The sequence below is a fragment of the Macrobrachium rosenbergii genome, chromosome 21 (genome assembly GCF_040412425.1).
Source record: "Macrobrachium rosenbergii isolate ZJJX-2024 chromosome 21, ASM4041242v1, whole genome shotgun sequence".
Classification (NCBI taxonomy): Eukaryota; Metazoa; Arthropoda; class Malacostraca; order Decapoda; family Palaemonidae; genus Macrobrachium; species Macrobrachium rosenbergii.
In genome coordinates this window covers 22,148,144-22,173,143 of record NC_089761.1, presented here as the reverse complement: position 1 = coordinate 22,173,143, position 25,000 = coordinate 22,148,144, and the positions used below count along the sequence as shown (strand labels likewise).

Here is a 25,000-nt window from a genome sequence, read left to right as displayed (position 1 = left end):
CTGGTCCTTTCAGTCGATACAGTTCAGTTGCCCTTCCGATCTTTCGGTCGAATCTTAGCGGAGATGTGGATTTTTTCATAATATCCTAGGAAGTTTAATATCTTAGATTTCCGAAACAATTGTGATAGAGACGTGTGTGTGTGTGTGTGCTTATATGTGTGTGTGAGAGAGAGAGAGAGAGAGAGAGAGAATGTTATGATTTTACAGCTTTGCTTGACCCGGTTCCTCCCTTTGTATTCTTGCTTAGCTGTTATGTTTAGAAATACTTTGTCTCTCTCTTTATTGCATACATATATTTGTATATATATATATATATATATATATATATATATATATATATATATATATATATATATATATATATATATATATATAATGTGTGTATAATGTGTGTGTGTGTTTGTTTACATATATATATATATATATATATATATATATATATATATATATATATATATATATATATATATATAAAGAGAGAGAGAGGTTTTAATAATAAAGTAATACCTTGTCAATTCTTCTTGATGAGAGAGAGAGAGAGAGATTGAAATTTTGTTGGACCGCACTTATGAAAAAAATTATTATTTTTCTATTTACATTTCAAGTCCAGCGGCATCCAAGAGCAACGTTTATTGTTTCAACATTTCATTTTTTGAAATGAACACTCCGCTTCCTGCTTAAAATCTTCTTACGGGCCATCAGATGTGTAAAAGGTAAATATGCCCACCACCGAGCGCCACAATTATGATACCTGCTTGTAAAAGTAAAAAAAAAAAAATTCTATCATGAATTACAAACTAAATAGAATTTTTCAACATTTTTCCATTATACATTTATATATTATATATGGAAATACAATGAAGGCGTGATGACAATTCGGAAGCTGAAGTAATGTAAAATGTATAAGGTTGTAGCATACAACAGGTGAAACTTACTACGGCATTTTGAAATGTGTACTGTTCAAAGTACTAGTTATTTTATAAAACATTTTCGTTATACATTTAATAATGCCAGTCGAAGTGTGGTTGCCATTGAGGAGTCTGAATTATAAATGAATTATAATAATCATAACTCCATAATCAGCCGGAGGTAAAGCGGGTCTTTTTAATGAGAAATATTTCAAGAACTCCTCAATGATTCAAGATGGCTGCTGACGTCGCCCTCAGCCAATTATCGAATTCTTGGTTCAGCCCTCGCACAGGTGCAAGGTGTATGCAAAACTTTAGTCGGAGAGAGAGAGAGAGAGAGAGAGAGAGAGAGAGAGAGAGAGAGAGAGAGGGGGGTTAATAGCTATTTCATGATGAAATGGTGAGAAGAGAAAAAGAAAGAAAACCATTTCGTGAAATTGTGTTCTTGTGTTTGTGTGTGTATGAGAGAGAGAGAGAGAGAGAGAGAGAGAGCGAGATAATGGCCGTCTCATGACGAATTGGTGAGAGGGAAAGAGAAAATAACCACTTCTTGAAATAATTGTCAGCGAGAGACATTTTTGAGAAACCAAGAAAGAGAGAGAAGAGAGAGAGAGAGAGAGAGAGAGAGAGAGAGAGAGAAAGAAAGAGCAAAACATGAAATAACTATCTGTGAGAAATTTCTAGAGGAAAGTAGTATATATATATATATATATATATAGAGAGAGAGAGAGAGAGAGAGAGAGAGAGAGATAATAGCTATCTCATGATGAAATGGTGAGAGGAAAAGAGAGAGAAAAGCAATTTCGTGATATAATTGTCAGTGAGAGACATTTCTTGTGATATAGAAAGATTATAGTCATCTCATGATGTGATGTCGAGAGAGAGACAGTAAGGTATGTTAGAAATATTTCTTGAGATAACTAGTGTGGAGAGAGAGAGAGAGAATAGCCATTTCATGTGAAGCGTTTAAAGGGACTGAGTGAAACCCCATTTCTTGAAACAAAGTCAATGAGAAACATTTCTGAGAAAGTCGCGAGAGAGAGAGAGAGAGAATAGCCATTTCATGATGAAACGTTGAAAGAGAATGAGAGAAAAACCATCTCTTGAAATAACTGTCAATGAGAAACATTTCTGAGAAAATTAGTAGAGGAGAGAGAGAGAGAGAGGGGGGGCGGTAATAGCCATCTCATGAGAGAACGTTGAGAGAGAAAAAGAGAAAAACCAATCCCGTGAAATAATTGTTAGTGAGAGATATATATTGAGAAAATTAATAGAGAGAGAGAGAGAAAAGTAAAGAAAGATATCACAAGCATTACTCGGGAATAACCTGCTTTCTCAATAATCATTACGAGGAGAACCATTTCTCGAGATCTTCCACAGAAAGCCACGACTAATGATAATCCATGTTATGAGCAAGAACCTCTTCACAAGGAAGAAAAAACATAAAAGGAAAAAGTATGATGATAAAAGAAAGAAAATTATAAAAAAAAGAAATAAATGAAGAATATTAAAACAAGAAAGAATGATGATGATCAAAGAAAAAATGTATAAAATAGAAATAAATAAAAAAAATTAAAAGAAGGAAAAATGATGATGATCAAAGAAAGAAAAATGTATAAAAAGAAATCAAAAAGAGAAAAAAAAATGATGATCAAACAAAGAAAAATATAAAAAAGAAATAAAAAAGAAAAAAGATGATGATCAAAGAAAGAAAAATATGAAAAAAGCAATAGATAAAAAAAATTAAAAGAAGAAGAAATGATGATGATCAAAGGAAGAAAAATATACAAAAAATAAATAGAAAAAATAAAAAGAAGAAAAAATGATGATGATCAAAGAAAAAATATATGAAAAAGAAAAAAATAAAGAAAATAAAAGTAGAAAAAATTATGATGACCAAAGAAAGAAAAATATATGTAAGAAAGAAATTAATAAAGAAATGAAAAGGAGAAAAAATGGTGATGACCAAAGAAAGAAAAATATATATAAAAAAGAAATTAATAAAGAAAATGAAAAGGAGAAAAAAGATTAAGACTAAAGAAAGAAAAATATATATAAAAAAGAAATTAATAAAGAAAATGAAAAGGAGAAAAAATGATGATGACCAAAGAAAGAAAAATGTAAAAAAGAAAGAAATAAATAAAAATCAAAAGAAGAAAAAAGGAAGATGACCAAAGAAAGAAAAATATATATAAAAAAGAAATTAATAATGAAAAGGAGAAAAAATGATGACGACCAAAGAAAGAAAAATATATATAAAAAAGAAATTAATAAAGAAAATGAAAAGGAGAAAAAATGATGATGATCAAGGACTGACAGAGTGGAACGATTCCCCGTAGAAATTTCCCTCCCAGGTTATTTTCCTCCGGAGGACAGGGGTTATTAGCCGTGTCGTTTTCGTAATGAAGCCAGCCGTCTTTACGACTTTGCCTCTCTTTTTTTCCTCTTTCGTCTCTTCTTCATCTTTATTATTATTATTATTATTATTATTATTATTATTATTATTATTATTATTATTTTACTGATTAATCTATTTTTTGTCAAAGTGTTATTACTGAAATTTAATTTGTTTGGTTTTCATCTCATTTTTCGTATATTTTGCATAATATACATTTATTGACACACCTATTATAAAATGAATGTGACGACCCACTTGACATTTAAAGGCTTCTTCCATATAGTGTTTAGATATATATATATATATATATATATATATATATATATATATATATATATATATATATATATATATATATATATATATATATATATATATATATATACAGTATATATATATACTGTACATATATATAATATAATGTGTATGTACAGTACAGTATATATAAGTTATATATATATATATGAATGTATATATACAGTATGTACATACATACATGCATACGTATATATGCATATAAAACAAAATCATTTTGTAATCAGTAATTCGTCTGTCTTTCAACTCTTTTTCTTATTCATTTCTTTTCTTCTGCGGTTTTCTTCGTTAAGGTTTGATGCGTTTCTTCTATTCGTCAGTTTCTTGTTATAAAATACATAATTTTTAAGAAACCTCCGCTATTGATTTACGAGTATCGGAGTATTTTCATGCACCTCATTCGTCACCCCCAGCGACATTACCTGCTTTATTAAGTCTTGTCTTCGTAGGGGGTTAATACCGTCAGTGCTCCCCACGTGGTGCACTGTAGGCCTTACTTGAGGTTCTTTGCAGCGACCCTTCACCCCTTAGCTTCAGCCTCTTTCATTCCTTCTACTGTACTTCCATTCATATTCTCTTTCTTCCATCTTACTTTCCACCCTCTCCAAACAATTTGAAAGACTTCTCTTGTACTGATGAAATAGGCGGTTTGTCATCATCAGTATCATCATCATCATCTCCAGAATCATTATCGCCTTTATTATTAGGAACAGAATCCTCTTGTTAATGAGTATCATCATTATCATCAGTATAACTTCAAATTAACATAAAATCATTTCGCTAATAATATCACACCATCATCATCATCATTATTTTTGAGGAAAAACCTTCGTTAATGACAACGTATCATCATCATTATCGTCATCCTCTCCTTCGTCAAAGGACTCCGTAACTGATTACCTAATAAGGACTCCACAATGGATGGTCCTTCAGCCTCGTCATCATTACACCCTTGACCAAGCGCTGCTGCTTATTGAGAGATTGGGGCATCATGTGGTAGGAAGTGGTGAGGAAAGTAGTACTTGAGGAGTCAGTAGACGTAGATCTTTGGGAAGGTCTAGAAAACCTTAGGGAAGGGGATGGATGAGGACTTGCATAGGTGGAGATTTTTATTAAAGTGCGTAAGTTATATATATATATATATATATATATATATATATATAATATATATATATATATATATATATATATATATATATATATATATATATATATATATATATCTTCTTCTTCGTTTTAACGTGCTTTTTTCCCATTTTTATATGGGGTAAGCACGATCACCTTCTTTGAAGGACTTTGATTTGGCAGTGGGGTGATGCCGTAGCCTCGATCAGCTGCCTGCCTGACATCACTTAGACCCCAGTAACAATGTGTATATATATATATATATATATATATATATATATATATATATTATATATATCTGTATATAATATATATATATATATATATATATATATATATATATATATATATATATATATATATATATATATATATATATATATATATATATATATATATCCAAAACTGAGTCCACATGAAAAATAAGAGGAGAAAGTACCAAGCGCTTTCGCATTTTATAAACACATTTTCCGTTATTTTTCCTTTGGACTCAGCTGTGTTTATTGTCACATGTTATTAATTCATCCATGCATAATTACATATATATATATATATATATATATATATATATAATATATATATATATATATATATATATATATGTATATGTGTATGTATGTATGTTTGTAGTATACATCATGAAACAAGCAAGCTAATGCTTGCAACCTTTCACAGGTGTCAGACTTGGCTGAAACCTGTTGTCCGATCTGGTAATATTGTTTCGAAAGCAGCCAGTTCGTTGTCCCTAGTATATACAAACTTAGTGACTGGTCATAACTCAGAATACAGAATGAAGGGATGGAGAGAGAGAGAGAGAGAGAGAGAGAGAGAGAGAGAGAGAGAGAGAGAGAGAGTAGTCAAAACCAACAGTGAGGTAACTATCCGCACTCAATCGGTCGTAAGCCAAGGCTGCGTTCATCACTCCTCTTAATTCCATTACCTCGTCGAACGGAAACGTCGTCAATTGAAAAGGCCCATTAATCCATAATGAATCTTCATCGCATATTAATTCTCATTAAATCAGTGGGTAAAATATCATATTAGAGAAATAATTAGCATCCTTAATGGCCCGACGGCGCACGAAGCGTTTTTGATGGACGTCCGAATCGCAGTTCTCTGATTACTGGTATGCCGTATATTGACGTGTGACGTCAGGTTATTTTTATTATTTTTAATTTTATTTTTTTATTTTTTTTTTTTTTGCTCGAATGGGTATGCAGTTGATGCTAAAGACTGACGAAATGGTGAAAAGTCATAAATAATAAATTGTTACTCGACTTGTATACAGTACTTTACCTTCCAAATTCACAAACATACTAACACTTTGAATTTACAATACTAGTACAGCACATTCATTGTACACATGGCTTTACACACACACACACACACACACACACATATATATATATATATATATATATATATATATATATATATATATATATATAGGTAATCTCTACCAAAGTGGTGTTGATTTTGGCAGCTTCCCTAGCTAGATTCTTAGGTTACAAAAGTTAAGGAAGCAGGCTATCTTATTTATCCCAAATCCATTACGGTGCGTGCAAAAATTTTGGTTATAAACAATATTATTCAGCCAAGTGTGAAGTAAACAAAATAAGTTCTACGGCAATGTATCTTTTCAATAATAATCAAGGGTCATTCTTAATTCATTTCATCAGCCACAGTATATATCCACCCCCCCAAAATTTTATGTTTACGTCATAGTCACAGTGTATTTCCAAAAACTTAAAATAAAATAGGAAATGAAAAAAATTAAGCCATGTATTAACATGGGTCACAATGTATCTCCAAGAATTCATGTCGATTTACATGATACATTTGCAACCAAATGTCGAAAACATAATTGGTATTCAAAAACATAAACATTTAGTTATGTATTACTTTAGCCATACTCTCCTATAGAGAATGAATTCTTTACTCACTTTAGCTACAATATATACCCAAATAAGTAATGGAAATTTTACCTAGATATATAAAAAAAACTCAGGAACTTAAATCTCGAATCGTATAACACCCATAGATTGCATGGCAAGGAAGTTATGGAGAGAGAGAGAGAGAGAGAGAGCCGAATTCAAAAACAGTTTTTTTCTCTATGTTGTTACAGCCTTCGGGAATGGGTAGCCCGTCGTAAAATTTACGAGCGTCGTAACTTTTAATGGACACGTTTCTTGGATTTATGAATATATGAAGGAAACATTAATTCAGGGATACTCGTTTCAAATGCTTTTAGGGCGCCCGGGTCGCGTGGCTTCGCCATAGATTGATAGATATGGGAATGGAAGGCTGGGAGAGACGGGCAGCCACGGTTCTCTCTCTCTCTCTCCTCTCTCTCTCTCTCTCTCTCTCTCTCTCTCTCTCTCTCTTCATCTTCTCCAGTCTGTACATGTCTTCATCTTGGCTTTCTTCCCTCCTTTTTCGTAAGTCTGTTCGGTTGTAAATATCCTCTCTCTCTCTCTCTCTCTCTCTCTCTCTCTCTCTCTCTCTCTCTCTCTCTCTCTCTCTCTCCATTCTTCTTCATCTTCATTTTCTCTTTCATTTTTAAAAGCCGCGAATCAATCAGTCTTCTTCTTCTTCTTCTTCTTCTTCTTCTTCTTCTTCTTCTCCAACCTCTACTATTTTTCTTGTTTCCTGTGTTCTTACTTTATCGCCATGCACGGGTATTTTCGCGTGTTCAGGTATTCACCAAACTTGATATTACTTAATAATCTTTAAAAGCGATATTAATAATATCCGAACTTGAAATTATCTTCATGTTACCTCTCTCGGCGTCTGAGAGATGTATCATTATCTGCGAATGGTTAAATGGTCACTGTACTAAGTAAGTATAGCTTAGTTTTACCAGACCACTGAGCTGATTAACAGCTCTCCTAGGGCTGGCCCGAAGGATTACACTTATTTTACGTGGCTAAGAACCAATTGGTTACTTAGCAACGGGACCTACAGCTTATTATGCGCGAAATTATCTAACTGTTTTATAGGTAATTACATGCCTTTAAATACGAGATCACAAGATTTGATTCCTCACTACCTCACCACCATTTCTTTAGCTTATCAAAGCAACAGACGGAGGAAATCGAAAATTGATCATGAATTCATTAAAACAAGTTATTGATCGCTCTTCCTCGACCACATGCACAATCCATCTGATCTGAATTCAGATAAGTCGTTCGGCTCTAACGATGTCACAGGTGTCACACTGAGTACTGGAAACTCATTGATTCGTTAAGTAATTTAACTGCCTGAGCAACTACGCTGCCGACAAGTGATAAACGAATGTGTTTAATGGTTAGCGGAAACAGAGTCAAATTCCTTTAGGGAGTCGGTTGTCATTGTCATCTGTAATACAGGGAAGCAACTGTGGGGAAAATTGGTTGAGAATTCACTTTAATCAGTAGGTTACTAGTTACTAACTAAATAAACCATTGCGAATTCGTACTGATAGGAAGTGGTTTATTATCCATCTTGATCGTTAGGCCTCTGCTTAAAGAAAGTCACTTTCTTTTACAAAGACTGTTTTGATGGGAATTGATTCAGAATCCACGTTAATCAACAGGTTGGTTTACAGAACTGAATTGTCTTTTGACAGTAGACGGTGGCTGTTCGCCACGTCCTACAACATACGCAAGGTTTAGGAAAGCTACAAGTATATAATACATGACAGAGACATCGAGTGAATTTTATTAACTGTGCATGAGCCTTAGATAGTTCATATGTGGGGACCACGCGAAAGTGTATATGGTGTACATTATTACTGCACATGCAAGATTGTTATTCTAGAAAATGAGTGACAGAAAGAATGTTATTCTAGAAAATGAGTGACAGATCAAGTAATTTAAACATATGCAATTTTAGGAAAGTAAAGACAACGGATAAAAGCTAGCAAATTGAAGAGAGAGAATGAGATAAAGTGAAGTGGAAATAGAAAGTAAATAACTAGTATACATGGTGTGTGTGTGTGTGTGTGTGTGTGTGTGTGTAGCGTCAACTACTGTAGTGTTCCCCCTTCCATTGCTGTGACAGATTCGTGCGCCAAGAATGGGAAACGGTTAGAACAGGCACGGCGCCTCCCATCGATCTCCTTTAATTGTTAGACACTTCATTTAGTGGGTGGGTACATATGCTGCATTCATTAACGCGCGCGCCCACTATTGAGAGAGAGAGAGAGAGAGAGAGAGGGAGAAATAATAACAGTAATAACTGGTAAACTGTTGTTTGTAGGAGAGAGAGAGAAAGAGAGAGAGAGACAGAGACAGAGAAATACAGTAATAACTGATCAAAATGTTGTTTGTAGGAGAGAGAGAGAGAGAGAGAGAGAGAGAGAGAGAGAGAGAGAGGAATAATAGCAGTAATAACTAGTCAACAACTGTTTGTAGGAAATTAGGAAATAGAGAAAGAGAGAGAGAGAAATAGTAACAGTAATAACAAGTCAGCCACTGTTTGTAGAGAGAGAGAAAGAGAGCGAGAGAGAGAGCGAGTTAAAACTTGTCAAATTCGCTTCCTAATAGAACATCTGAGTTGCAGGTCCGTATTAGAAATTGGCACTGCCTTCGTGAATAACCTCTTTCTCGGAAGTAACCCCAGTTGGTGTTCTGTTCCTGGGTACGATGACCGGCCTTGTAAATGACTTAGGTAGTGGAACATGTCTGGTTTTGCGTTTGTTGTGACGGTGACCTTATAGCTGCACTTCCACCTTTTGCCCAATCTCGGGCTTCTGTAATAGTCTCATTCAAGCAGGTGGATTGTTGGGACCTTTACAAGAATATTTAAAATATTTAAAATTTCACAAATTTCATTAGGTAGACAGAATGATAAGTCATTATCTAGAAGAGTGACTTACCACTTAAATTAGGAAGCTACTTTATCGTCGGAGTCAGAGACTTACTGTAGAATTATAGGGGTGAAATACAATTATAGAAGTAAATAGATCCTGTCAAACACCACTTTAAAAGTTAGTTTTCAACAATGATGAAATAACGCTGTAAGTTTCCTCATTCCCGAGCTTTTAATGGACATTATGTTTGACCTCTTTGCCACATGATCCTCACGTCATTTAACCTCTTTGCCACATGATCCTCACGCCATTTGAGTTCCTCGTTGGGAGAGCGGGTTCCGTTCTCAGCTACCACTCTGTTGGCCGCGAGTTCGAATCTCCGACCGGCCAATGAAGAATAAGAACTTATTTCTGGTGATAGAAATTCATTTCTCGCTATAATGGGTTCGGATTCCACAATAAACTGTAGGTCCCGTTGCTAGGTAACCAGTGGTTCTTAGCCGTAAAAATAAATCTAATCCTTCGGGCCCAGCCTGGAGAGCTGTTAATCAGCTCAGTGGTCTGGATTAAGCAAGTACCATATCTTAACTTTTATCTCGCATCGTTTTGTATTATCCTGTGAATTATTTTAAAGGACTTCAGTGGAATAGCAACACACCGCCCACAATGACAGCATTCAAGCTCGAGATGGAAACGTCCGTGGGAGGAAGGCTAGAACGACCTACCCTGTAAGACACTGGACTTCAGAAGGTCCAAGTATCTGGTTTTCTTTCAGATCTGTATTTCGAGTGTCAAAAAAAAAGTATACCTTAGTTTTGCCAGACCCACTGACTGAATAACAGCTCTCCCCAAGGGCCCGAAGGATTGACTTATTTTCGTGGCTAGAAGAACGTGGTTATAGCAACCGGACCTACAACTTATTGTGGAATACGAACCACATTACGCGAAATGAATTTCTATCACCAGGAAAATAATGAGTGTCGCTCCACACTTTAACCTAAAATGGGTTTGTAATTTCACCGCTTCCGAGTTCTGTTTGGCGCTTAAAAACCTCGAGTAGAATAAAGGTTGCGAGGCCTTGGACGAGGGGGCGACCATAAATCAAATACCGGCATCGCTGTGCAGTGCTGTGCTGGGGCTGCTGCAATGTGCTGTTGGGTAAACAAGAGAACAAAATGTTACAGGTTCGCCTATAATTGTAGAGCTAGGTGGTTAAAGGCTGAGTGGACCAAAGAATGAATTCTAATAGCTTATCCCTTAGCGTATGCAAATGGCACACTAAAGTTTTTATTTTAAATAGACATGAAATTCTTGGTATACTTGTCACTTGGCCGTATTCCCTTGTGTCTCACTACGTTCTGCATATATTCGCAGCTCTCTCTCTCTCTCTCTCTCTCTCTCTCTCTCTCTCTCTCTCTCTCTCTCTCTCTCTCTCTCTCTCAGGTATTACGAAAAGCTTTCTCTCTTTTTTTCTCTTGCTAAGATGAAGAACGTATTTTTTAGAATGATGTGTAGTATTATTGTCATTGAACTTTTGTTCCTTAGCTTATCTGAAAAAATTCAAATCGAACGTGATTTTGAAATTATTACCAAGGGTATGACCAACTTTATTATTATTATTATTATTATTATTATTATTATTATTGTTGTTGTTGTTGTTGTTGTTGTTGTTATATCCAATAAACAGTTTCTTCAAAGAGGGTTGGCTCCAAAGAAATGCAAGAGAAGTACTAGCCAATACCACATTTATCATTCAACCTGAGTTAAGGGTGATCCCCACCGTGAAAGCTCTTCCACAGCTTATATTAAGAATTTTATTCTGTCATCTTGTCCTTGCAGTAATACTTGGTATTGAATAATAAACCCCAATTCCAAGGTTAACATGTATACTTATTGTTTTCATTCCTGGCACCTTTTAAGAACACTAAAGTGGTTGGTATTAACTTCAGAGAAAGGGGTTCCTTTTTCTTTTAAAGGGATTTCCTTTCCCAATGGATTCACAACCATTTACTTTGTTCTCCTCTGCCCTAAGATATGGCTAATTAATTTCCCAAGTCAAATCATTGGTCCTTCATTGGGAGATAATAACTGCCTAGTAGTAAATAACTATCTAGTAGCATCTCGTATTGCCTATACGAACACAGCCAGCTATAGACCGAGGATGCGTGTTTTAGTATGGGCACATATAAGCATACATTAAGAGATGTACGGTACATACGTACTTATATGAAATAAAATAGAGTATGATAAAGCCCAAAACCCCACGTAGGTCATAGGTCGCAACAAAGAAACGGAGAAAGAGCAAGCATGCATCTGACAGAAGGCCTTGGTATTTCCCGCGAGGAAAGGCCGCGTTAATGTTTTGTGCCGTGTTTTAGTGAAATTTAATGCCGAGCCATAAAGTGCCACTAATCACAGTTATTGCTGGAGCTTGTTAGTCTTAATTGCCAATCGGGCCTTTTGCTTATTTGTAAACCCCACGTGAAGAGATCGAGGGGTTCTGGGGGGATGGGGGGTGTTCCCAGGGCGAAGGGTGAGGGAATAACAAATGCACAGAAAAAGAGAAATCGTTTTTGTCTGCCTCTCGCGTCTTTTATGCGAGGGGATTTTGCATAAATGTATTTAATGTTATTGCAATGTCAGGATTTGGGATCAAAATTGTTAGTTTAGTGGATACATTTTATCTTGAGCGTCAGCATGAGAAATACGTAGGTGCTTTCACACATATCGTAACAGTGTTGAATATTGTAATTAAATTCGATAAACAAACTGAGAACCAATTTGGCTTCCTTTTCACAGCTGTTTTTATTTTTCAACTGTTTTCACTTTACTTCAAGAGGTCCGGTCAACAAAAAGGCAATTCTCAATGGCAACGTTCTTTTCCTTATTTACCTTTGTCATGTTATGACTTCAGTCTCTTTATAAATTAAATAGTACCTTATTTTTCGAAGTCAGCAAAATAATACATCCTACTTTACATATCTTAAACTAGGCTATCCTTGGACGCTGTGTTCTACCTTACCAGGAGTAGACCAGTGGCGTTTGACACACACACACACACATATATATATATATATATATATATATATATATATATATATATATATATATATATATATATATATATATATATATATATACATACATACATACATACATACACACACACACATTCATGAAGCTAAAAATGTCGCTTAATATCAATTCCACGCTACTTTGGGAGTATCCCGATGAAATTATCACCGAAGAGGATTTTTAAGCGACAAGTGGATCGGTACCGCCGGGTCTCGATCCCTCGACACGGTACCTTCCAGAGACTCCATTCGGCGGTCAAACCATTGAGCCAACAAGACAGGTATAAGTTAATATCGAATCTGCCGTACTTATTTACCCGTCGAGAGGGGGGAAATCGTACTTGGCTTCGGCATTAACCCACCTCCACCATGATAGCTCATTGGTACGTTTGGAACACGCAGCTCTTATTATGAAATTTTTATCACACCGTGATTTATATACATTCATGAAGCTACAAATGTCGCTTAATATCCAATTCACGGTACTTCGGGAATATCCCCGATGGGGAATTATCACCGTAGGGGAATTTTTTAAGTGACATGTATATGTATACATATATTTACGTATATGTATATACATACATAAACATGTATGTATATGCGTATACATACATATGCATGTATGTATGTATACATATACATACGTACATACACTAATGCATATACATACATACTCACTGTATATTCAGACATATTTTTAACAAGTAACGCGAATGATTAATGACAGACAGTTATTTCTCACGACCAGAATAAAAAAAAAAATAAAAAATTCATCTCTTTAAAAATAAAATCCGCTGTAGAAACAAAATAATAAAAAATTCATCTAGGGAGGGGAAAAGATTGCCTTTGGGAGAGCTATATATATTACCTTGGGAGCTCATAATAGCCTTCCATAAATTTTCTCGCTAAAAAAAAAAAAAAAAAAAAAAGAACAGCAAAATGCTAGTCATTAAAACGCCAGGCGTTAATTACTCGCAGAGACCTTGAAATGGAGCTCCGAGTGTCACTGTGATATATTTTAGGGAAATTTTGATGATGTTTCTCTCTCTCTCTCTCTCTCTCTCTCTCTCTGTGTGTCGCTCGCACGGTCTCTCGCTTCCTACGCATAAATTGATAGTGCGAAAGATGGTAAACGTTTTATTGCAGCTGGTTGGGGCGGCCTTGGGTAGTGAGTGGATGGCTGTTGGAGGGGGGGGGGAGCGGGATTCTGGCGGTTGTATGGCATACTCGTTTGCATACAAAAATAATGATGATGTTGATGATGATGATAATGATGATGGAATAATAATGATGAGGAAGACACTATTAATTAGGGTTTTAATGAGGAAATTCCCAGCTACAAAAGATATAGTAGGAATGGTATTGAATACATCTGAAAATAAATGGATAAATGTCAGAAAAAAACGTCATTTTTAGAACGTTAAGGTCAACAGATGGGACACCAAATGTAGGTATGTTTCACACATGAAGTCATCAAACAATAATAAATATCTGTGTGGTAATGAGAACTGCTTGTAATTTATGTATGGACGGAATTTTTATGTCCCCTGGTTTAATGACTGGGGACAGACAGTGTTTAATATTAATTTTCCAGTCTGTTCGTCCGTTAAGGTTAAGGCACTGTGATTTTAACATTTGTGAAGCGAAAGACTTCAAATTGTATGTATATTTATTATGTGTCCTGAAAAAAATTCATTGGGCCTCAGTTGATGTAAGCAACACTAGAGATGATATGTGCTTGGTTATAGTTGAGTGTGTTGGGTTGCAGGCCGGGTTGAGACAGGAATGGAGCCACCCTTTCTTAATGGGAAAGACAGTTGGAATATATGCATGTATATATATATATATATATATATATATATATATATATATATATATATATATATATATATATATATATATTTATTTATTTATTTATTTTTTTTTTTCTGTTAAAACCAGATTAGATTCCTCTTCTTTTTTAACGTGCTTTTTCCCATTTGTATGGGATAAGCACGATGCCTTCTTTGAAGGACTTTGATTTTGACTTTAGGGTAGACTATGTAGTCTCGATCAGCTGCCCTGCCTGTCATCCTTAGACCCCAGTAGCGTATCATATACTGTATATATATATATATATATATATATATATATATATATATATATATATATATATATATATATATATATATATATATATATATATATATATATATATATATATATATATATATATATATATATATCTAATATATATTTACTATATATATGTGTGTGTGTTTGTGTGTGTGCACGCGCATTCACTGAAATGTGAAATTTGTCAATGCAGGAAGATATCGGCCATACATTGTAAATTCAAAAGAAAGATCGCCCTTTTAATGGAATTCAGACAACTGTACGTACGCTTGCTAATCTTATGATGCATGGAGGCCAAAACGTTGATTGATTTATCCCTAGTTGGAACTGACTTGTGATGCATTTGGGAGGGGTCTCTGGGAGGTTAGTCTAGCCAGATCAACTTGGTAATGGAAAGCTTTAACAGTAGTTCCGTCGACAATGCCTGACATAAATCCTGTGTCTTTTCGATAGATTCGCATTGAATTTTGAGTGACGACTGTAGGTTCCAGTATCTTCCCTTTTTAGGGACAAGTGTTGCTGAAAACGAGGTTATACTTCAATTAATGTTAGGACTCGAATTTCCCAAGCTGAATGAAAACGATAAAATATCTCGAAGCCGGTTATCGCTTCTGGGGTTTAAAGTTCCCTTTAAATTATTGTTTTCCGTTTGTGTACATCGTAAATATTGCACGTACTTCTCTTTCCTTAAATCTCACAGCGATGTGGACTGTAGGTTCAGTTAAATTGTGGGCAACTCTTTTCTTCTATTTTGTTGTATGAGCATACACTTTGTACACATGAATGTGTCCAGTGTATATATATGTATATATATATATATATATATATATATATATATATATATATATATATATATATGTGTGTGTGTGTGTGTTCACATGAATGTGTCAGTGTATATGTATATATATATATATATATATATATATATATATATATATATCTTATATATATATATGTGTGTGTGTGTGTGTGTGTGTACATATATATATGTATATATATGCATACATGCCACATACACTAAACCTTTCCCTCAGAATCCTTCTTAAAATGTAGGACAAATGTAGTTTATATGACGATGACTGTCAGCTTACATGCATTTGTTTCTCATATTTCTAATGGAATAAATTTTGTTTTATACTCTCTCTCTCTCTCTCTCTCTCTCTCTCTCTCTCTCTCTCTCTCTCTCTCTCTCTCTCACACACACACACACACACACACACACACACACACACAGCAGACAGCATAAATGATTGTCCTCAATGAATTTGGCCTAAGCCCAGTCTCACCTGCTTCCCTGAGAATTTATGCACGTAATGAATGGACACATTTAATGGCGAGGAATGATCAACAAGGTATACTGACAGAGCCCGTTCAGTCCCTGGGTTTTCCTCATGTACGCATGAGATCGTCATATTTACATATTTCTCTTCCCTCATTTACACTTTTTCCATCGTTTTACATCATTTTTTTTTTATTTTCATACAGGTATAATGTTAATCTGCTCTCGCGTTGCTGCTCTTAAATTACCTTTCATTTATGACTTGTTTGTTCGGCTGTAATCTCTAGGCAACTTGGACTTCATTTGCGAGCATTTTACATCTAGATTATATCCGTCTTCTCATCATTTAAAACCTGTCTGTTCCTCGTTTATGTGTTCCTCGTTGGGTGAGTGGGTTCCGTTCTCAGCTAGCACTCTGCTGGCCGCGAGTTCGAATCTCCGACCAGCCAATGAAGAAAAAGAGGAATTTATTTCTGGTGACAGAAATTCCTTTCTCGCTATAATGTGGTTCGGATTCCACAATAAGCTGTAGGTCCCGTTGCTAGGTAGCCAGTTGGTTCTTAGCCACGTAAAATAAATCTATTCCTTCGGGCCAGCCCTCTCGAGGAGAGCTGTTAATCAGCACAGTGGTCTGGTTAAACTAAAATATACTTAACTTTTCCTCGTTTATATTTGTGACCAAGCTGGCTTTCATTTACAACCAGTCTGTTTCCATTTTATAAACAGTTTACTCTTGACTGATATTATTATTATTATTATTATTATTATTATTATTATTATTATTATTATTATTATTATTCAGAAGATGAAACCTATTCAAATGGAACAGGCCGACAGGAACCATTGATTTGAAATTCAAGCTTCTAAAGAATATGGTGTTAATTAGGGAGAAGAAAAGGAGGTAAAAGGAAATACAGAAAGAGGAGATTTCGCAGATTAAAAAAGAAAAAATAAATTACTGAATTAATAAATAAACAGATAGCCAGTGAGGTCTTCGTATGGAGGTAAAGGGAAATACAGAAAGAAGAGATCTCACTTATTAAAACAGAAAAAAAAATAAATTAATAAATAAATAAATAGGTAGCTACTAGTGTGGTCTTCGTGCGTAGGAGAGCTGTTAATCAGCTCAGTGGTCTGGTTAAACTAAGATATACTTAACTTTTTTTCGTGTGTAAACTGTCTCCTCAACAATAATACCAGGTTTAGTTTTCATTTATAATAAGTATATGCTTCTCATTGACCAATAACCACAGTGTGTCCCTCTTTTACAGCATATCATTCAAAACCGGTATTCTAACTGACCTCACCCTGCTCCTCATGTAAATTTATAACCGGTCTTTCCACTTTCACCTACGGTCTGTTTATCGCTAATCTATTTGTTTCAGCCAGTTTGCTCATATACACCTCCCTCATGCCTAAGTATACCTAAGTTTAACCAGACCACTGAGCTGATTAACAGCTCTCCTAGGGCTGGCCCGAAGGATTAGGGACTTATTTTACGTGGCTGAACCACCATTGGTTACCTAGCAAAGGACCTACAGCTTATGGAATCGAACCACATTATACCGAGAAAATTAATTTCTATCACGAAATAGATTCCTCTAATTCTTCATTGGCTGGCCGGAGACTTGAACTCGGGCCTAGCAGAGTGCTAGCCGAGAACTCTACCGACTCATCCAACGAGGAACCGACAACTCTACCGACTCATCCAACGAGGAACTAACCATATACATACTCTTAATTAACATTAAGGCTGCTTTTCATGTATAACCAATCTGCTCTTCGTAAATAACCAATTTTTTTCTCCTTTATAACCAGTCTGTTCTTCATTTATAACCAGCTTATGTTCCTTTATGTTCCGCATTGACAGCCAGTCAGTTCGTTAACAGTTAGTGTGTTCATCTTATGCAAAAGGTTCATCTCCAGTGACTGTCAAGTGTTCTAACTCTTATCCAATTTCCTGTTTACTTGTTTCTCCATTTCCCTTGTTATTACTTATTTTCCATCTGTGTTTTCATCTAGTCACGTTCCATATTAGCTTTTAAATATCCATACAAGCTTTTCCCTTAAATCTGCTATTTGTATACATCCAATTTTTCCTTTACACTTAAATTTGCTAATTGTATACATCCAAATTTTCTTTTACACTTAAATTTGCTATTTGTATCCAGATTTTCTGTTACACTTAAATTTGCTATTTGTATGCATTCAAATTTTCTTTTACACTTAATTTACTATTTGTACACATCCAAATTTTCTTTTACACTTGAATTTGCTATTTGTATACATCCACATTTTCTTTTACACTTAAATTTGCTGTTTGTGTACATCCAAATTTTCTCTTACACTTATATTTGCTATTTGTATATATACAAATTTTCTTACTTAATAAGTAATTTCTACCGCACACAGTATAATTTCAGAAAAGGAAAATATGCAAGTTTAGGAAATCCTGATTAAGTTTGAAGAGAAACGCTATTGCGAAAAGCTCTGTAAGACTGCCAAATTTAGTATAGAACTGAAGAAAGTGTGGAAGATTTAAATGAAGAAATAAATCCGTGTAACTCGGGGAAAACATAAATGCAAATAATAAGAATTAAGGACAACAGGGAAGACAAATAAATATATATAATATATATATGTGTCTGTGTGTATTTTATATATATACTGTATATAGCCTATACATATATATACACATACATATTCGTGTGTGTGCGTGCAACAGTGTAAACGTTTCCGAATACGTGTGTGCGTCTTCTCCATGTTTCCCCTCTCTTTTATTTTTTTTATTTTTTTTTTTTTTCTTCTTCCTACGAGTCCCAAAAGGAAAAGTAGTAAAGCACCCAATTTTCCACTATCGTCCCTTGGCCACTGCATGAACAATGTCTCATATATATTCAGAGCATCACCTCGTAAAATCTGAAAATGTGCCACCGCTGTCCCCAACTTTCCCCCCACCCAAACTCCACAACGTACGGTATACGTTATTGATGTGTCTATTCTGCTTGTACTTCTTGTGCATCTCTCTCTCTCTCTCTCTCTCTCTCTCTGTGTGTGCGTATGTGTGTGTGTGTGTGTGAGTGACTGATAGAATATACATGCAGATGATGCATAAAATATATGTTTCTTTTTCACTTTATTTTTACGCTGCTCTATATCACTTTCTTTGCTTTCAGTTGTCTCTGCCTTGAGAGCTCGAAAGTATTTCATGTTAATACAAAAACAATATATATATATATATATATATATATATATATATATATATATATATATATATATATACACTACATATATATATATATGTATATACATATACATAAGTGTGCATGTATTAGTTCCTCGTTGGACGAGTCGGTAGAGTTCTCCGCTAGCACCCTGCTAGGCCTGAGTTCGAGTCTCCAGCCGGCCAATGAAGAATTAGAGAAATTTATTTCTGGTGATAGAAATTCATTTCTCGCTATAATGTGGCTCGGATTCCACAGTAAGCTGTAGGTCCCGTTGCCAGGTAACAATTGGTTCTTAGCCACGTAAAATAAGTCTAATCCTTCGGGCCAGCCCTAGGAGAGCTGTTAATCAGCTCAGTGGTCTGGTTAAACTAAGGTATACTTAACTTAAAGTGTGCATGTATATATAAATGTGTGTGGTTTTATGTATGTATATTTATATAATGTGCTCATGCTACATGCGTACATTGTTAGATATATATAATTTAGCTAAGTTTATTCGAGCTGGCAGTTACACAATGAGTAAGACCTTCAAAGAAAATTACTTGATGATCGTAAAATGAAGGAAGAATAAATGAGGCAAGAGAAGCAGCTGAATCTTTGCAGGAAATAAGGAAGATAAGAAGAAAAGCTATTATTATTATTATTATTATTATTATTATTATTATTATTATTATTATTATTATTATTATTATTATTATTATTATTATTACTGGAAGTACACAATTCTAAAAAAAGTTCATTGGCTGCAAACCACCCTTCAGAATAGATAGACCATAGGTAAAAAAGAAAAAAATAACAGAGTGAAGGTAATAACAAATAAATGTGGATAATTAACAGACAAGTAGAAATATGCATACATAAATAGCAGTAATATAAAAAAAAAACTATGGCTCTTTAAAGTAGTTTTGCACCTTCCCATAAAATTACGACCTCCAGTGTCACTTATGTAAAATTAGCCTAAGGCTGTTCAATACTTTTGCTATTAAGGGAAATGAAAAGTCTTTAATAGTTAGCACTGAAATCGTGGCACCTTAATAGAATGTGGGCGTTAATGCAATGCAAAATGGTTATACCCGCGCCAGTTTTAGAAACTAAAATATAATGAATGCTTTAGCAGAAGTTCCCTGTTGAAAGAGGGTTTTCAGAAGATCAGGCTAGAGGTCTTGCAGCTATACCCTACATCATGATCACCATTTTTAGGGATTAAAAACTTTTACTTCGAGCAGTTTTGTGTAAAAGATAGAGTTCATTGGAGGTTTGTGACAGCCAGACTGGAGGGCAATACTCCAAATACCAACTTCTTCTTCTTCTTCGTTTAACGTGCTTTTTCCCATTTTTCATATGGGGTAAGCACGTTGCCTTCTTTTGAAGGACTTTGAACAATGGTAGAAAAATAATATTTGAATCATATACCGTGAATATCGTCATTTTTGTACGCTTAGGGAGCCTTACAAACAATACTAACCTTTCTGGCACTTTGGAGTATCTGTTTTCAATTTGTGCGGAAAGAGAGCTTTACGGCGAAGGAAACTAAATACTGTCGCATTCAGAATGATTAGGTAGACTGTGTTTTGTTTCCAAAAAACAATAGATTATATTTGAAATTTAATTTCTCTTAGTACGGGAAACTTTTGTGCTTTGCACTGCACAATTTCATGTAATGAGAACACGTATGAGTTCCGCTCCTCAATAAAGTCCCATTTTGATTGAACTTAGCCTCAAACCGATAGACTATACCATTTACTGATATGTTCCAGATCCGTATTAAGCCAAACAGCAGCTTCATTTAGTATTTGTGGTAAAGGAATAGCTGCGCTAAGAGGTACATCATTAGCCTCCTGAGCCATCTTACTTTTCTTTACCATCAAAACTTACAGGTTCTTGAACAGTCCCCTGTGGAACACCGGACAAAATAAGTCCACGCTTTAAAGGAAGTACCAGTCAGGATCCAGAGAAGAACGCGCAGTGGTCTCTTTCGTATGAGCAGCCGTGAATCATATGTATGTACCTCAGTCACATAACTCACATGCTTTATGTGAGCTCCTTATAATTAACTCAGATTAGGAAAGCACTAAAATCAGTTAAAACATGTTTTGAATTCGTATCTGTTGTTAAAGTCGCCATGGGTGTAAGGAGCTAATGTAAAAGGGCACCACAAGTACCTAGCTGCATCTCGTAAGCCAAGGGTCTCTCAGGAAGCAAGTGCACCTTTACAAAGGCTCAGATAGAGGGTTTTTTTATCAACCTTAGTGGGTATTGGAAAATCGAGTTTGGCTGCAATTGTTGCGGTTTGCATAATTTCTGTTCTTCTGAAGGAAAATTTATTTTATATATATATATATATATATATATATATATATATATATATATATATATATATATATATATATATATATATATATAAAAAAATGCTCTGAACTTGGGAGAAAGTGCTCTCAGAAATCTTGCCGAAAAAATCATAAGCAAAGCCTATGGATCTCCTGTACTTAGAAGTTAGTTCTTCATTGGAGGGGTGGTAGAGCTCTCGGTTAGCACGCTGTTGGCCCAGCGTTCGACTCTCCGACCGGCCAATGAAGAATTAGAGGAATTTATTTCTGGTGATAGAAATTCATTTCTCATCATAATGTGGTTCGGATTCCACAATAAGCTGTAGGTCCCGTTGCTAGGTAACCAGTTGGTTCTTAGCCACTTAAAATAAATCTGATCCTTCGGGCCGGCCCTAGGAGAGCTGTTAATCAGCTCAGTGGTCTGGTTAAACTAAGATATACTTAACTTGTACTTAGAGTTTCTCAGATGTTTAGGATCTCTAATAAAAAAGCATGTTGAGGGAAGCTACTTCGGATGCTAAATATCAATGTTTCAATGTTTCTCAGTTGTCCAGGGTCTTTAGTAAAAAAAAGCTACTGAAGATGCTAAGTATCAGGAAGAGAAACGTTGACTGAAGGCGGTTTAGTCTCAAGGGACGTATCAAGAAGGTCTGTTTCGTCCTTTTTAATAGCAAAAGTTCCGTTACAGTAGGTACAAGAAGGGAACGGCAGATGTACTGAAGGCGAGGTGTTTAAATTTCTCAGGGCAAAATTTGTGTTATAGTCGGATTCAGTTTCATGATGGGATGGAGGTTAGTGTTATTGTCATTCAGTTTTATAGAAGTTCAACCACAATTTTTTTCTTCTCGTGGTGCAAGTTTTTTCTTCAGTTTTGGTGGTGGAAATAATTGTCTTGCTAAGGTGTTCATTTTTATAATAAACAGTTAGAGGTGATAATAATCTTACTGTTTTTTTTTTTTTGTACGTCAGCTTCAAGGAAATATGGTTGTTTGTGTTTAAATAGAAAAATATGAGGTTGTTGAAGTGGCCTGTCCACGCATTTTAAGTGAGGTACGAAGAAAAGGAAAAATGAGGAATGTGCAAATTGGAAAATGAGAAAAAATTTAGCTGTTGTCTGTTGAAGCGCTGTTTTAATTTTCGTATTACCCTTTTAATGTACTCATGAATCCCAATTCTATGTAGTTATTACACTAAAAATATTAAGACGAAATGGAGTGCAATCTTGTGGGCAATTCATATAACAAAAAAACGCCATATGAAAATGCGTTATTTTAGTCTCTGTTTAGCCTGGAAAATGGCAACACCTCCCTCTCCCCTCCGTCCTTACTCCTCCCCCTGACCATCCCCCACTCCCATTCCTCCTTGGAACTGAAACAATAAATATTGTATATTGAAACAGACATGAAAAATTGACCCGGGGCAAAAAACAATATCCAGGCAATGCTCTCTCGCTCTCAAACAGACACACATACACACACCCACACACACACACACGTGCATGCTGCAACGCACACACGTGTAGACCCAAGCATGCACGTGTATGTTGACGCTTTCAAGTGGAGATTTATGTGCGTTCTTCAGGGGCCCTGAAAGGAGAGAATTGAATTTCAATATCTCGCCTGAATGCAATAATATGAATCATTCTTCAGTGGTATTTTTTTTCTACTCCCTTCCCCCTCTCCTCCTCCTTCTTGGCCTTCTCTCCCCTCTCCTCCCTCCTCTCCCCTTCCCCTCCCCTCCCCTCCCTCCCCTCCCCTTCTCTTCTCCTCTCCCCCTTCCATCACTTTCCAGTCCCTTGTCTCCACTCTCCCTTCCCTTCCCTCCCCTCCCCTCCCCCCCTGGCCTCTCCCCCTCCCCTCCCATTCCCATCCCTCCTCCTCCTCCCTACTCATCCTCCTCCTCATCCTCCTCCTCCTCCTCCCCCCCTTTTTCAATTTGGTGAGCAAAACTTTTATTTTTTTTTTTTTTTTTGTACCGAAGGCTTAGGTGGTTATGAGTTCATTAGGGCCGAGGTGAATTAATTTCTCTAACGTAATGAGTTTATTAAAGGCCGAGCGAATTAAGACTTTTGGCTATTGCTTGCTAATGTAATGACTGTAATTGTCATGTACTGTTCAAATTCGTTGCTGTCGTCAATGTTTTGTTTTCAGTAATGTATTGTCATTATTGATTAACCTTCAGTATTGTTATTAATCTTTTTTACTTCAAGTAATTACAACTCACAACTCATTCGGTTGTTGAACTTTCATAATTACGACATTTTCGGGGACGGTTTCGACAGGGACAAAACTTTAGGACCAGGACAAGTAAATGAACGGCCCGAGGCGCCACCTGTGTCACTGCAGCGAATCCCAACACAAGAACAATAATAACATTAATAATAAATATGATCCAGCGAAGACCACTACACTGATTCCTTTGAGTTCAGTTCTTGTGCCCAATTATTTATTCAGTATTAATATTTAAGGGCAATAAATAGAAAATCCCGAGAAAGCGGCCATAAATTGGGTTGATTTTTCTTAAGAATAAAAATCCTTAAAGTATGAATGAAGTGTCGTCAAATTTTTTGGCAATTCTGGAATGATTCTTTTTATTTTTCTTCTTCACTAGTTACGACTTAAGTCTTGATCATACTTAACAGATTGGGACTTTTACTGACCACAGTACTTGCTGGTCGGCTGGTATAGTGGTTAGTGTCGTGGAATGCCACTCAGATGTCGTGGGTTCGCGTCTCCCCAAGGGCGATCAAAAATCTGGCTCTGTATCACTTCTTTGGAGGCTCGAATATCAAGTCAGTGTACCCTGCGCGCTTGTTTCGTGTGAATAGGTTTCATCTACTGAAATAATAATAATAATAATATGCTTGCCTTTGTTCTACTCTTTAAGGCCAAGGGCATGTTTTTAATGCCTAAATTCAACACCACTTAACTTGTGGCCGCTTCATAAATTCTCATTAGTCGCCTGTCATCATGAACCACCACTCCTTATTGTTGTTTTTCATCACAAAATGCTAATTATTCTTACATACAGATTCCAGGCAATCCTGGAATCTATAAGTAAGAATAATTGGCATCCTTGGATGGCCAAGTATCATGCTCCATTCTTCGGATTTAGGAATCGGAATTGTGAGGTGGTGCTGGGAATAATTTGATTGAGATGCAACAGTGTTACTTGGAGTCGCTAGGTTTTATTCTCAACTTTCTCTGCATCATGATAACAAAGTGGACCTTAAAATCAATAAGGCGGAGCTACTATACTGCTGTTTAGAGTCAGCATTTGCCACCCTTCAGCATTTCTCGAGGTGCTACTGTGTTAAGTGGAATCAATTAAATATGTCACACTGTTAAATAGAATCAGTAAATACGATGTTAAAGTGTTGTTTACAATAAGATCAAATCGTATTCATTTTGAAATAAAACTTTTGTCCTTTTTGAAACTTA

General features: G+C 35.5%; 1 protein-coding gene across 1 annotated transcript in view; it reads left to right on the top strand.

Annotated features, from left to right (window-relative positions):
- The window catches only part of LOC136849807 (zinc finger protein on ecdysone puffs-like), a 520,057-nt gene that overhangs the window by 392,854 nt on the left and 102,203 nt on the right, over positions 1 to 25,000 (top strand). The gene's annotated exons all lie outside the window — the stretch shown is intronic.